Raw genomic sequence first — 15736 nt, forward strand, 5'->3', positions numbered from 1 at the left:
TGATGAGTTCACGACAAATTACTCTGTTTCTCCAATTTTATTGTATAAGAAAAAATATAGGTACCTTTGCTACGGATCTCACATCCGCACATAAAGAGTCATTATTGGTGATGTACAATCGAACACAATTAATGTGACATCCGGTGTTCCCCCAAGGAACAGTTTTGGGTCCTATTCTGTCCCTTGTATATAAAAATGATTTCAGTGAATACATCAAACACAGCACCCTACAATTATTTGCAGATGACAGCATATTAAACAAAACAATATTAAACAGAGTAGACACACATACATTGCGAAAAATCAGCAGCAATATCGGAGAAGGACTGGCTCATGTCGTTCCATCCAGACAAGTTATCATTCTTTCAGATAACAACAAAGAAAACCCAATTAAGTTTGATTACATCAATTGGAGTAATTGCCTGATACGGACAATCATGTGGTCATTGACCCTGCTTATTTGTTGCAGTACTTGTTTTCTCAAATTTTTGCAGGGTTAACTGTATGTGGCTTAGCTTGTACTTCTGTCCTACCTTCAGAGGGAAAGACCTTTTGACAAGATATTTATGTATGACCAGCTACTTTACATCTACTACAGACGTGCAAAAAATTACAGAAACTTCTGGTATACCCCCAAATGGTATTAAAATTATTGCACACCTCCTTCCCAGAATGATAAACCTTTCTTCTACCAAACTTATCAGTATTGTCTACCTTCTTTGATACTTTCTCTGGGTTGTCTTGATACGCCATAGAGGTCTGAGTAGGACAAAAAGTACTATAGTGTGATCAACCAAATTACAAATTTTACAAACATTTATTTTCCCACCGGCAACTATTAAGGAAAGAAGATCCTTATCTCTTTTACTCCAGTCAACCTTAATTCTTCTCTCTCTTTAAAGAACAGCTGATTTTGCAGATAATCATAAAGTCTATCACTATAAAAAATACTAATGTCTATGATCTCATCTTCAAAAGCATCCAGCTCTGCTCTACGATCAGGATAAGCTGGTGACACAACACTTTTAAACTTGCCAAATCCCTTAATGAATTCTTGAATCGTGAGTTTCCTATTTAGGCGGGAGTCTGGCTTCCCTGGGATATTTAATTCTAACCCATTAGCTGCAACAGAGTGAACTTGGGGACTTTCATAGTTTGGGATATGGAGATGCCAAATTAATATCCATTCAGTCAATGGTTTCCCTCTGTATGGATAGAGATATAATGTCCACATTAGAAAATGCATCAAACCGCACTCCAAATGAAAAATTTCCCATGCGTGTTCCTGAGATGAAAGATGTACTCTCTGTATTTCCTTGTAAACCATGGTCTTGGTAACTGACTGAAAGCTCTTGAAGTCATGCAAAACACTGAGCTATGTTTTGTGATTCAGTCTTGCTCTTGTTTGTTCCACCATTTTCGTTTTCACTATTTGATACTTTGCTTTTGTGTTGATGCACTGGTTCTGCAAAGTAAGTTGGAACAATGCTTTCTGGAGAGGAATCATCTGTGTTAATCTCATCATTACCAACGTTCTGTTTGGTGTGTCTCTATAAGTATTACTTCTTCACTACTATTATCTATAGAAAAAGTAAAATAACAAAAATTCCGGCCGAACTCCAAGGAGAATTCAAAACAGAAAGTCCCTTTTCAAATGGTAAAGCAAAAGCTCGAACACATCAAACGAATGGAAAACAACTGTCACATTCCTGACTTGGTACATGCATTTTCCTATGTAGAAAATGAAGTTGCTTTAACATTAGTTTTGACATTCCTGTAGGAGTCCTAATTACTTTTTGTTTAATTCATCTTTCAGCTTGTTTATAGTCCAGTTAGGTGGGTTATTAAAGTCCCAATGGTTCTCATTAGGAGAAATCCTACTCCTACAATTAACGATTTTCATCCCAGAGGTTTTTTTTAACCAATTTGCACTCATTGAAAAATATTTCTACAGTTTATTTATACAAGGATTTCTCCGAGGTTCTTTATAATTCCCATTATACAAGTTTTCTAAATTTAGAAATACATGTGAAATTCTATCTATTCATTGTAAGTTTATTTATGTATTATCCATTATTACGTAAATAAAGTTATTTGTATCAGGAAACTAGATTGCACTTCCCATTTAATCATTTTAATATTATGCTGTAAAGATCTGATAAGTGGATTTTGTTAGCTTCTAGATAAATGGCACCAAGCTTTAGCTGGTTAAACAATTTGAGTAGCGGTATAACTAGTTTTCAATAGCCCATATTACATTTGTTAAATGCCTTCAGATTGTCAATTCCTACATTCATCTGGAAAATATAACAGTTTTTATACTATGGCTACGATTGAGAGGTAATTATGATTTCAAGTCTGTGGTTTTCCATTCCTATATGCCCGTATCATGTTAAAAGATTTAGGTAGTTTACCAAGAATTTGTTGTCACATCAACTTGTATGGAGTTCCACTTTAAGTACTATATATATAGTATATGGTTTTGTTTGTTTGTTGGTGTTTAATGCTTTGGCTATATCAAGGCGGCAAATTTATTTGGTGGAGGAAGTCGGAACACCCGAAGAAAACCGTATAGTTATTTATGTTTGTGCTATAAATATAATATACAGTACATATAATGGTACATGTAGTATTGGTATTAGCCACTTAGCGTTAATATAAAAGTTTCATACAAATATAACATTCGACCAATAGTCTTCATGTTACGCTAAGCTAACTGCTTCCGTCTATGTATAAAGCCATTGACAGGGGATCGTCGGTACCGATTACTGAATATTGAACATAGAATTTCGTAAAACGAGAAACAAGGCTAGATTAGACATCCGTATGGAAATATCAACTGTTAAAATATTTTTTAAATACAAACCAAAATTAATTCCTGAAATATGTTCAATTGTCAAATAATAGCAAAAGTTTATGTCCGTGGAAAAATTCCAAATCACGGTAGTGCTATGTTTTCTTTATGTAAATAAATGATTTTAAAAATGATATTTATTTTGTTGTAGATGTTTTAATTTTTCAATGTAATTGCGGTATTTTTCTATTGTAACTACAACTTTTATTTTATACGAGGTGTGTTAAGCTTTTTTTTGGGATGTACAATTGTATCTTCAATGTCCGGCACAATATGGTAATCCACAATGTTTATTATCTCAAAACACAGATCAAGTTTGAATTTTGGTGGTGTCACTTTCTCCGTTCTAAAGTTATGCCCCTTTACAAATTGAAAAATTGCTGAAATATTAGTTTTTGTTCTCTAACTTTAGTGTGCCTCAACCAAATGTGATGAAACTTATGCACAATGCTATTATCACAATACACAGATCAAGTTTGAATTTTGTTGGCGTCATTTTTACTGTTCTAGAGTTATGCCCCTTTACACTCAAAATTGCTGAAATATTTGTTTCTGTTCTGTTACTTTAGTTTGCCTCAACCAAATGTTATGAAACTTATGCACAATGCTTATTACCACATAACACAGATAAAGATTGAATTTTGGTGGCATCACTTCTACTGTTCTAGAGTTATGCCCCTTTAAAAATGGAAACATTGCTGAATTTTTCATTCTGTTCTCTAATTTAACTTAACGTCAACGAAATGTCATGAAACTTATAAACAATGCTTATTACCACAAAACTCAGATCAAGTACAAATTTGGGTAGTGTCACTTTTGCAGTTCTTGAGTTATGGCCTTTTATTACGTTATATGCAAGCGGGGGTATCATCTGTGTCCCATGGACACATTCTCCATTTATTTATAACATATTTGAAATGACTAGGTGAAAATAAGCTTGTATGCAAATTTTCTTAAAAAAATCACTGTGGGATCAAAAATGTATCCTATGCCCTTAACCATCCCTCTTACCTGGGACAGATGTGTAACAGTACAACATAAGAACAGTTGCAAATGGCTCAACTCACTAGATCAGTAGAGTGCACTAAAAACAACCAACATAAAAACAATAGAACAAAGAACCAATATAAGAATACTGAAAGCTAGTTCAAAGCAAATAACAACTAATAAAATGAATAAGATATTAACATTGAAATTAACAGAAAAAATTATATGCAAGACAAGATCTACAAATTGTTCAGCGAAACCGAAATTGTCAGTAAACTTCTTAGTTGTTGCCCCTGAATGATGATTTTTACACAATTTTTTTTTTATAGTTTTGGACAAAACAATAATAGATAGAGGAAATGTTAACAGAAAAAGGATAAGCACTACAAAAAAAATGAATTACATTCTAGTCTACAATGTTAGAAGGTTTCACATAAACTAAACATTATCAACATCAATGTAAATGAGGTCAAGGTCAGATGAACCCTGCCAGACATACATGCACACCTTACAATCATAACATACACCAAATATAGATACCCTATTACTTATAGTACCTGAAATACAGACTTAATTTTGGAAAATTGAACTTGGGGTCAAGGTTAGATGAACCCTGCCAGACAACATGTTCACCATGCAATCATTCATACATATAATATAGTTGAGCTATTTCTTAAACAACCTGAGAAACAGAAATAACCATGAAATCTTAGCAATGACCAATAAACCATGAAAATGAGTTCCAGGTCAGATGAACCCTACCAGACCGACATGTACACCTTACAATCATTCCAAACACAAAACAATCATTCCATACACAAAATATAGATGACATATTGCAAATAGTATCCGATTAACAGACAAAAGTTAAACCATGAAAACTTAGCATGGACCAATTAACCATGAAAATGAGATCAAGGTCGGATTAAACCTAACAGATAGACATCACAGGGACTCGGTCAGCAGATTAAAATTTTGTTAAACAATGTTTTGCAAATTTTTGTTCGTATTTCCTGTCTATTTGTATTACATTATTAACGTTGGCATCAATATTTCTTTGTTGAAATACGAAAAAAAAATTGTAAAACATTGTTTAACAAAATTTTCACCTGCTAACAAAGTCTCTGTCAGTGATAGACATGTTCACCTTAAAATCACCTTATAGTACCTGACAAATAGACTAAATTAAAAAAAAATAACATTGACCAATGGACCATGAAAATGAAAGTCAAGGTGGTTACATACCATTATTCCGACAACCTAATAATCCGACACTTAGAAATGATTATTGCGCGATATCAGGGTAAAAAATATGTCTGTCTGTATCATAACGTGTATGTTATTATATATGTACAGAAATAATTATGTTTATATCATGCAGTTATTTCGAATTCTGTATATATGTTATTAAAATTTGAGAAAAGAAGTATATTATTCATTTATGTATTTTCGTGCCTTTTCGTGTATGTACAGAAATCGTGTAATATTACAGAATTAAAAAAAACGTATATACAGAACTATTTCCGTATGTATAGACTTCGAATTCCGTATATACGGAATTATCATTACGTACAATTCTGTACATGCGCTAATACAGAATATCAATTACGTAGATACAAAATTTTAATTACGTATATATATGTATGTAGTGACAACTGTAAATTATACCTTGTCCATCGAATTTCTTAGGATTAAGAAATACCAGGGGAGGAAGTAAAGAATTAGATCTACTCTAACATTGTTAGGTTGATATTCTAGGCACTTTATATATATATTATATATATGCAGAATTCGAATTACGTTATACACGAAAGTATTTATACAAATTCTCGTCAAACTATTTTCAACAAATTAGGCGGGGTCAGAATATGATTGGTTTTATAAAATGCAGAATCTTTTCTGTCGATTAGAAATTGTGCGGCTCCAATACGATCATATCCGATCCGCCATCGGATTATATGGGCGACTTTGCGTCTCATTTAAAACGACCAACGACTTTAAAAAAGAAATTAAATTTGCTTAATAGTGACTTGGCAATTTTTTAACGCGATCTAAGGAGGATATTTTCCTGGCCCCGTATTGTGACCCATTAACATGCACTGTACATTTTGCAAGATATTGTCAATAATAGAAGTATCTGTTATCTTCAATATTCGCATCTTGACATTGACTCTCTGTAACTCTCGTTTTTTTTACATGACATTGACGCCAGTTTGATCCAAATTTAAAACAAAATCTATATAATAGTGTTATGTACAGTGAGTTTGCCTCAACAGTTTTCTTGACTTAACCCATGAATGTTAGTCAAGAAGTAGGGAAATCATTTGACAAAGACACACACGAACAAACAATAGATATTTTATCTAATTAAACTATCTAATATATAATTACTAGCATTTGATTTTGTTTTGTAATGATTGCTTTGACCAAAATATAAAAATGAAAAAGAACCTCATTGTGATACATACAGCCATGCATAAAGAATAATGACCAATGACTTTTCTGACCTTTGTGGTTGTGGAGGCTCTGCTTACATGTTTTCAGTAAAAGAACATATGATGAGTTCACGACAAATTACTCTGTTTCTCCAATTTTATTGTATAAGATAAAATATAGGTATTTTTGCTTCGGATCTCACATCCGCACATAAAGAGTCATTATTGGTGATGTACAATCGAACACAATTAATGTGACATCTGGTGTTCCCCCAAGGAACAGTTTTGGGTCCTAATATGTCCCTTGTATATATAAATGTTTTCAGTGAATACATCAAACACAGCACCCTACAATTATTTGCAGATGACAGCATATTAAACAAAACAATACTAAACAGAGAAGACACACATACATTGCGAAAAATCAGCAGAAATATCGGAGAAGGACTGGCTCATGTCGTTCCATCCAGACAAGTTATCATTCTTTCAGATAACAACAAAGAAAACCCAATTAAGTTTGATTACATCAATTGGAGTAATTGCCTGATACGGACAATCATGTGGTCATTGACCTTGCTTATTTGTTGCAGTACTTGTTTTCTCAAATTTTTGCAGGGTTAACTGTATGTGGCTTAGCTTGTACTTCTGTCCTACCTTCAGAGGGAAAGACCTTTCGACAAGATATTTATGTATGACCAGCTACTTTACATCTACTACAGACGTGCAAAAAAATACAGAAACTTCTGGTATACCCCCAAATGGTATTAAAATTATTGCACACCTCCTTCCCAGAATGATAAACCTTTCTTCTACCAAACTTATCAGTATTGTCTACCTTCTTTGATACTTTCTCTGGGTTGTCTTGATACGCCATAGAGGTCTGAATAGGACAAAAAGTACTATAGTGTGATCAACCAAATTACAAATTTTACAAACATTTATTTTCTCACCGGCAACTATTAAGGAAAGAAGATCCCTATCTCTTTTACTCCAGTCAACCTTAATTCTTCTCTCCCTTAAAAGAACAGCTGATTTTGCAGAAAACAATTTGTGATAATCATAAAGTCTATCACTATAAAAAATACTAATGTCTATGATCTCATCTTCAAAAGTATCCAGCTCTGCTCTACGATCAGGATAAGCTGGTGACACAACACTTTTAAACTTGCCAAATCCCATAATGAATTCTTGAATCGTGAGTTTCCTATTTAGGCGGGAGTCTGGCTTCCCTGGGATATTTAAGTCTAACCCATTAGCCGCAACAGAGTGAACTTGGGGACTTTCATAGTTTGGGATATGGAGAGATGCCAAATTAATATCCATTCAGTCAATGGTTTCCCTCTGTATGGATAGTGATATAATGTCCACATTAGAAAATGCATCAAACCGCACTCCAAATGAAAAATTTCCCATGCGTGTTCCTGAGATGAAAGATGTACTCTCTGTATTTCCTTGTAAACCATGGTCTTGGTAACTAACTGAAAGCTCTTGAAGTCATGCAAAACACTGAGCTATGTTTTGTGATTCAGTCTTGCTCTTGTTTGTTCCACCATTTTCGTTTTCACTATTTGATACTTTGCTTTTGTGTTGATGCACTGGTTCTGCAAAGGTAGTTGGAACAATGATTTCTGGAGAGGAATCATCTGTGTTAATCTCATCATTACCAACGTTCTGTTTGGTGTGTCTCTATAAGTATTACTTCTTCACTACTATTATCTATAGAAAAAGTAAAATAACAAAAATTCCGGCCGAACTCCAAGGAGAATTCAAAACAGAAAGTCCCTTTTCAAATGGTAAAAGCAAAAGCTCGAACACATCAAACGAATGGAAAACAACTGTCACATTCCTAACTTGGTGCATGCATTTTCCTATGTAGAAAATGAAGTTGCTTTAACATTAGTTTTGACATTCCTGTAGGAGTCCTAATTCCTTTTTGTTTAATTCATCTTTCAGCTTGTTTATAGTCCAGTTAGGTGGGTTATTAAAGTCCCAATGGTTCTCATTAGGAGAAATCCTACTCCTACAATTAACGATTTTCATCCCAGAGGTTTTTTTTAACCAATTTGCACTCATTGAAAAATATTTCTACAGTTTATTTATACAAGGATTACTCCGGGGTTCTTTATAATTCCCATTATACAAGTTTTCTAAATTTGGAAATACATGTGAAATTCTATCTATTCATTGTAAGTTTATTTATGTATTATCCATTATTACGTAAATAAAGTTATTTGTATCAGGAAACTAGATTGCACTTCCCATTTAATCATTTTAATATTATGCTGTAAAGATCTGATAAGTGGATTTTGTTAGCTTCTAGATAAATGGCACCAAGCTTTAGCTGGTTAAACAATTTGAGTAGCGGTATAACTAGTTTTCAATACCCCATATTACATTTGTTAAATGCCTTCAGATTGTCAATTCCTACATTCATCTGGAAAATAAACAGTTTTTATACTATGGCTACGATTGAGAGGTAATTATGATTTCAAGTCTGTGGTTTTCCATTCCTATATGCCCGTATCATGTTAAAAGATTTAGGTAGTTTACTAAGAATTTGTTGTCACATCAACTTGTATGGAGTTCCACTTTAAGTACTATATATATAGTATATGGTTTTGTTTGTTTGTTGGTGTTTAATACTTTGGCTATATCAAGGCGGCAAATTTATTTGGTGGAGGAAATCGGAACACCCGAAGAAAACCGTATAGTTATTTATGTTTGTGCTATAAATATAATATACAGTACATATAATGGTACATGTAGTATTGGTATTAGCCACTTAGCGTTAATATAAAAGTTTCATACAAATATATTATTCGACCAATAGTCTTCATGTTACGCTAAGCTAAATGAATCCGTCTATGTATAAAGCCATTGACAGGGGATCGTCGGTACCGATTACTGAATATTGAACATAGAATTTCGTAAAACGAGAAACAAGGCTAGATTAGACATCCGTATGGAAATATCAACTGTTAAAATATTTTTTAAATACAAACCAAAATTAATTCCTGAAATATGTTCAATTGTCAAATAATAGCAAAAGTTTATGTCCGTGGAAAAATTCCAAATCACGGTAGTGCTATGTTTTCTTTATGTAAATAAATGACTTTTAACAAGAGCTGTCAAAATGACAGTAAACCGGATTCTTTAACATTTATTTGTGTTCTGGCATTAATCAATATCACAAGGACCAAAACTCCTAATAGGTAAAATTTATGATCATCAATATCAAACATGACTTCCATGTTGTCAACAATAACAACATATAAACTAAGATAGAAAATGACCCTCTAGCAGGACAAACTGTGTGCCCTTAATGCATAAAGTAAAAAAAAATTACTAAGTCCACCTACCTAGGATTTTGAAAATATCTAAAAAAAAAAAAATGAATGAATTGTATGGTTTTCAAATGGAAAGGCAAAAATCAAGCTTGACCTGTTTGACCATCTAGTTATCATAAGTGACATCATTTTGAAATATTAGAGAGCATATAAGTACACACACGTTTGTTCAGCAGGGGTTTGGTAGGCAGAAATCATGAAGTCAAACAAGGAAGAGATACGTTTATGAGACTTAAACCTTATAAAATATGAAACCATAGTATCTTGTGGTCACTCCAATAACTTTCTAGGCTCCCACTTTCAAACTGTTGTTGTCTTGTAATATAGGCATGGTCAATGGAAGAATGATTGTCTGTGGTTTCATCGATATGAGCTTGGCCTAAATTAAGTGCATGCATAGTACTCTGAAGTTTTTTCAACTGCGTAGTTTGTTTGAATTGGTCAATATTGATATCTCCAAGAAGAACTGTGTAACGATTGGGTGTCACAACAGAATGTATTGTATCACAAATGCTGTCCACATTGGTTGATGGATGACAGTATATTGATGTCAGACAATAGTGTTTTTCAGATAATGACACTATCAACTGTATTCCCTCTATCCCTTCTTCCTCAATGAATTCTATTGAATCAACATGTAGTCCTTCTTTTACATATGCAAAGATGCCACAATGAGGTCTGTGTAAATGTATTGCATGTGGGTAAAAGTCAATGAGATTAAAACCATTCAACATATAATGATCTAATGAATCTGACTTTTTAGCCCAAGTTTCTTGTATAAATATTACATCATTCTGATATATACGATCAACATTTCTATAGTCGTCTATGTGTTTGTGTAATGATCTTGCATTATGGCATAAGATAGCAAGTTTTGGCTTTGCAAGTGGCAATTGACTGTAAACAATCTGTTTCTCATTTCTAAGTCGGGATATCTCAATTTTGACATACTTGTCAATTGTGATCTTGTCCTTGTTGAAGTCGAGAAGATGGAGACCCTGTAGTGAGGTAACTCGACTTAATGCCACATATACCATGTGACTTTGGATGCGTCCTTTGAAGGAAACAACAGCATTAGAAAGTGAAATTCCTTGACATTTGTGTACTGTTGATGCTGCAGCTGGTTTCAATGGGAACTGTTTGCGAACGATTTGAACATTTTTGTATTTTCCTACTTGAAATTGTCTGGTTATGAAATGTATTGGTGTCCAATTAGGACTAATAGTTCCTTTGTATAGTGATTTGCTTTTTTTCCTTTGTGTCGCACCAATGCCTGTTTCCAGAAAAACAACCCACAAAAGTATCGGTTTATTGTTTGATATGTCAATATGCACAAGTTGGCAGGAAGCTCCATTGGTTAGACCATCTTTTATATCTACATTTTGAATCATCATGTAGTTTGCAGAAACTTTCAAAGGTAATTCTGATAGCAAGTTTTGAGTTTTTTGTGGTGGAAGAGTCTTAGATATGTTTAATATAGAGTCTCTGACATTTGTTGTTACATCTCCAATTACATAATCAGAGGCCTGAGCAACATATAAATGACCCTCTATCTTTGATAATGAATATACATTGTGCTCATCAACAAGTGCATTGGAACGGAACAAATGTATGTAATTGTCTATATTAGATTCCCTAGGTGATGAAACAAGTCTTGTGGATAATGTGAGAATGTCATTTTCTGTTTGTATCCCTTCTCGGACTCTATTGAGTATATGTGCAAATTGAGCATCATCTCTCTGACGCATAACAGTCTTCAGTTCATAAAATGTAACCAAATCTTGCCAAAAATTAGTTGCTAGTTGTCCATAATCTGCTGTTGACAATGAAAAAATCCACTGATCTAGAACAGGGCGAAACTGAAAAAGATCACCAACTAAAAGCAGTGATATACCACCAAAGGGCTCTTTTGATCCAAAGATATCTTGGAGTCGGTTACTTAGGAAATTAAACATTTGAATGCCAACCATGGACACCTCATCTATAATAAGGACTTTTAACTTAGCAAAATGACATCTCAGAGTGTTCAAAGTGCTGTGGTCTAATGGTATATAAGTTTTCAAAGACTGGCTAGCAGGAATGTGGAAAATCGAATGCAGCGTATTACCTTTAATGTTGTATGCAGCTTTGCCTGTTGGCGCTCCTATAACTACCTTTATCTCATCTGGATTTATGTCAAAATATCGCAATAAGGCTTGATAAATAGCTTTCAACACATGACTTTTACCCACCCCTGCTCCACCGGATAAGAAAACATAATAGGGTTCATCATTTGTTTTAGTTGTATTCAGAATGTAGTAAAAGAAACATTTTTGCTCTGGATTTAAAGAACGAACTAGTTCCAAATATTCTTGGTCTGATAGCTTATTTGCTATAACAATTTCAGTGGCTTTTTTGGCACTATTAGAGCACCCAATATCTTGTCCTATGTCATAATGTGTACAGGAACTATCTGCAGGCTGGAGTATAGATTCCATGTCTTGTCTGAGCTGTTCTGAATCATCCTCTGTTTGTCTTGCATTTGGAGCAATATCATCTATTTCATCATTGACTATCTGTTGGTTGGCATCTTCGAAAATTTCTTCAATGCTTTCATCTGAGGTAAAGGCGTCAAACATTGCCTTAAATGAAATAATGTGAGCTTCATGTATTTTAAACTCATCTTCATAAGTGGTACTTTGTCCTTTGAGAGCATTTTCCTCTCTCCATGGAAAAAAGAGCATTAATTGCTCTCGATAGTATAACTCTGGATCTTTTTTAAGACTATATCTCACTGAACGTAGTACCATTGGGACCCTTTATCTTGACCAGCCAACTTCCATCAGGCAAATGAATTTTCTTACCTGCAACTATCTCCTCCACATTATTGTCTACTCCATCTATTTGATCAACTGTGTCAGAGATACCTTTTTTCCTGTCAACTTGTTTTTCAAAAGAAGATGCAAATTGTGACAATATAATATTTTCCATCGAAGGTGGACGTTCTGAGTACCTATCAAGGAGTCCAGCACAAATTACTTCTGTAGATTCATCAGGGAGTGTTTTGAGCACAGATGCTGGCTTCAAAATACCAATACGCTTCTCTGGTGTAGAGGTGTTAATGAAAATGACATCTCTAGAACTCTGTGTCAAAGGAAGTTGGAGCAGCAGATATATTGCTTCTTGTGCAGAAACTTCACAGTGAGTCAAGAACTTGTTAGAAATAACTCTCATTTTCTCCCTTACACTGAAGTTTCCTCTTTATACTTCATCCACTGCATTTTGCAAAAGCATACTCATACCTCTTTGAGATTTCATAATATAGCTAGCTATATATATGCACACAGCATACGGGTCAATAACAAACTGGAGATCTGTGTTTGCTTGCCATATTCTTAATACTTGAAGATTGTAAGAGTTAATTCTGACATCATTCACAGCTCTCTTCAAGAACACCTTTTTCTTTGACAATGATGAACGAATAGCATCTATATACTGTTGGTTATTTAATTTACATTTAGTAAGGAAAGTTTGAAAGGTCATATCCTCATCACCTGTCAGGGTTTCTAATACTATACTAATTTTTTTGTAATTGCCCTTATGCTTGAGAATTTCTGTTTTTGAATGATCTGCAGGAAATGGTTCTAAAATCAAGGTTTCTGCCATGGGAGGAATAGGAAATCCAAAGCGACATACACGCTTGCCTTTCTTTTTGCATGATTTGGAATGTCGATGTTTTTGCAATTTTACAAACTGTTGATCTTCTTCTGAGACATTAGAACTAGAAGTTATGTGTGCGTCTATAAATTCAAGGATAATACTCATTTGGCTAGATCCATATATTGGTGAATTTTTAATCCAAAACAAGCAATGCAAGTGTGGAGAGCCTCGCTGTTGAAACTCCACTCTTATGTAATAGTCCTGTAATTCTCCTAATGGGGAGTTTTTACATTTCAAAATATTGTTTAGAAATATCTGAGTTCTATAGTGAAAGTGTCTGGCACCTGTTGTTGGGTGCTTTTGAATCAATTCACATCTCTGCATCCAATTCATTGCAATAGTTTCTTCCACAGAAATGTCCCGTTTATATTCTTTCTTAGCTAAGATACATAGTAAGTCTAACCATTGAGTCTCAGCTGCTGAAAAAGTAGCAAAGAAAGTTGGCAGGCTTAGCTGTCTCAATATTGCAAATAATTCCTTCTGCTTGTTTTGATAATAAGGTGGTGATGACCTTAGAGTCTTTAAAAATGTAAATCCCTGGTCATTTTGAAGTAAACTGTTTATATTTTCAGATGATTTCAATTGTCCAGCTGTATATGAATTATTGTTAGTTTTACGTAAAGCAGTAGTTGTAATGTCTTTGACTTGTAATGTTTGAAGTTTCTTAAGTTTAAAGAAAGTATTGGGTACAGATGTTGAAAATCTAGTGTCTGCACTCCTCAACTCTGCCTTGCAGATTGTGCTGAAAGTTACTGGAATTGTTCTCTGATGATTTTCAATTCTTTTTTGTCCAGCAAATAGCACAGGGAATGACTTTTCCTCTGCATATTTGTCAAGGAATAAGCTTAGAGGATGGTTTTTTTCACCAGGTGCAATTTGTAAGGCATGCCTACCATCATCTGTAAAGTCTAAATTTTGTAGTAAAGTGTCCTTGTTCCCTGAACCTGACACTTCTTCATCAGATTGTTCTACCCAGTTATCATCATTTTCATCTGAGATCAATTTATTCTTTTCTTGGTTCTGTTTACTGTGTGGTAAATTATTGCCTTGTGCTCTTTGATTTTTTGCAGACTGCATTTGCACTAATTTTTCATGGCTTTCGATCACTTCAATGTCAGTTTCTGATGCAAAGTTGATGATATTTGTATTTTCTGATGTCCAAGAGGTATCCAATTGTATTGCTTCCTCTTGATATAATGGACTATTTCCAATGAAATATTTAACTAATTCATAAATAACTTTTGGTCTCACAGTTTCATGGAGGATGGAGGATTTGTACTCAAGTTTTCTTTTAAATAACAGATGAATAGTAGCAGTGTCTTCAAATCTTCTAGGAAGCACAGATATAACATCAGACGGATCCATTGGTACATTAACTGTATTGCCATATATCCCAAGCTGCTTTCCTACTCCAAGTTCCTTCAGTTGCATGAACGGTATGCGCAATGCTACAGTTCTCTCCTCAGTTTGAGTTGGATACAAGTGATGTAAGTAGTCTGGTAAAGTGTTGTACTTAAATCCATTGTTGTAGGCCGTGGGTGGCATTTTTTTTTTCATTATATATTTATGGCATGTTTTGCACACCCATTCAATTTCTGAAACACTTTTAGTTCCTGTAAGAGTTTGATCCAATATTTCTTGTGGAATTCCTTTCTGCATATAATGTTCTTTAGAACAGGCATAAACACTATGCTGGTAAAATGTTTGCATACAACATGAGCAAATGAAATCATCACTTCTTTTGAGCAAGTCTCTAAATATTTGAATTTGGATTTCAATGTCACTTTTCTTTTTTATCCTTGAATGTCTGTTGAGATGTGTTTCTTTTTTGTTCCTGTTATAGGTATGTCGCCATTTTTGTCTACTTGTTTTTTCCTTATCTCTAACTTCAGGTATACCTCGTCTATTTTGACGAGTTTTTCTTCTTTTAGCATTACCCTGATCTCTAACTTCAGGTAAACTGCGTCGTTTTTGACGTGTTATATTACTCCTAGCACTTTCTTGTCCTTTAACTTCAGGTATACTGCGTCGTTTTTGACGTGTTATATTACTCCTAGCACTTTCTTGTTCTTTAACTTCAGGTATACTGCGTCGTTTTTGACGTGTTATATTACTCCTAGCACTTTCTTGTTCTTTAACTTCAGGTATACTGCGTCGTTTTTGACGTGTTATATTACTCCTAGCACTTTCTTGTTCTCTAACTTCAGGTATACTGCGTCTATCTTTACGAGTTTTTTGTCTTTTAGCATTACCCTGATCTCTAACTTCAGGTATTTTGCGTCGTATTTGACGAGTTATATTTCTCCTCACACTTTCTTGTTCTCTAACTTCATTCATGCTTCGTCTATGTGAACGAGTTTCATTCCTTCTAGCTTTTTCCTGATCCTTTACCTCAGTCATGCTTCGTCTATGTG

This window comes from Mytilus californianus, unplaced genomic scaffold, assembly GCF_021869535.1.
Source record: "Mytilus californianus isolate M0D057914Y unplaced genomic scaffold, xbMytCali1.0.p SCAF_2, whole genome shotgun sequence".
Lineage (NCBI taxonomy): Eukaryota > Metazoa > Mollusca > Bivalvia > Mytilida > Mytilidae > Mytilus > Mytilus californianus.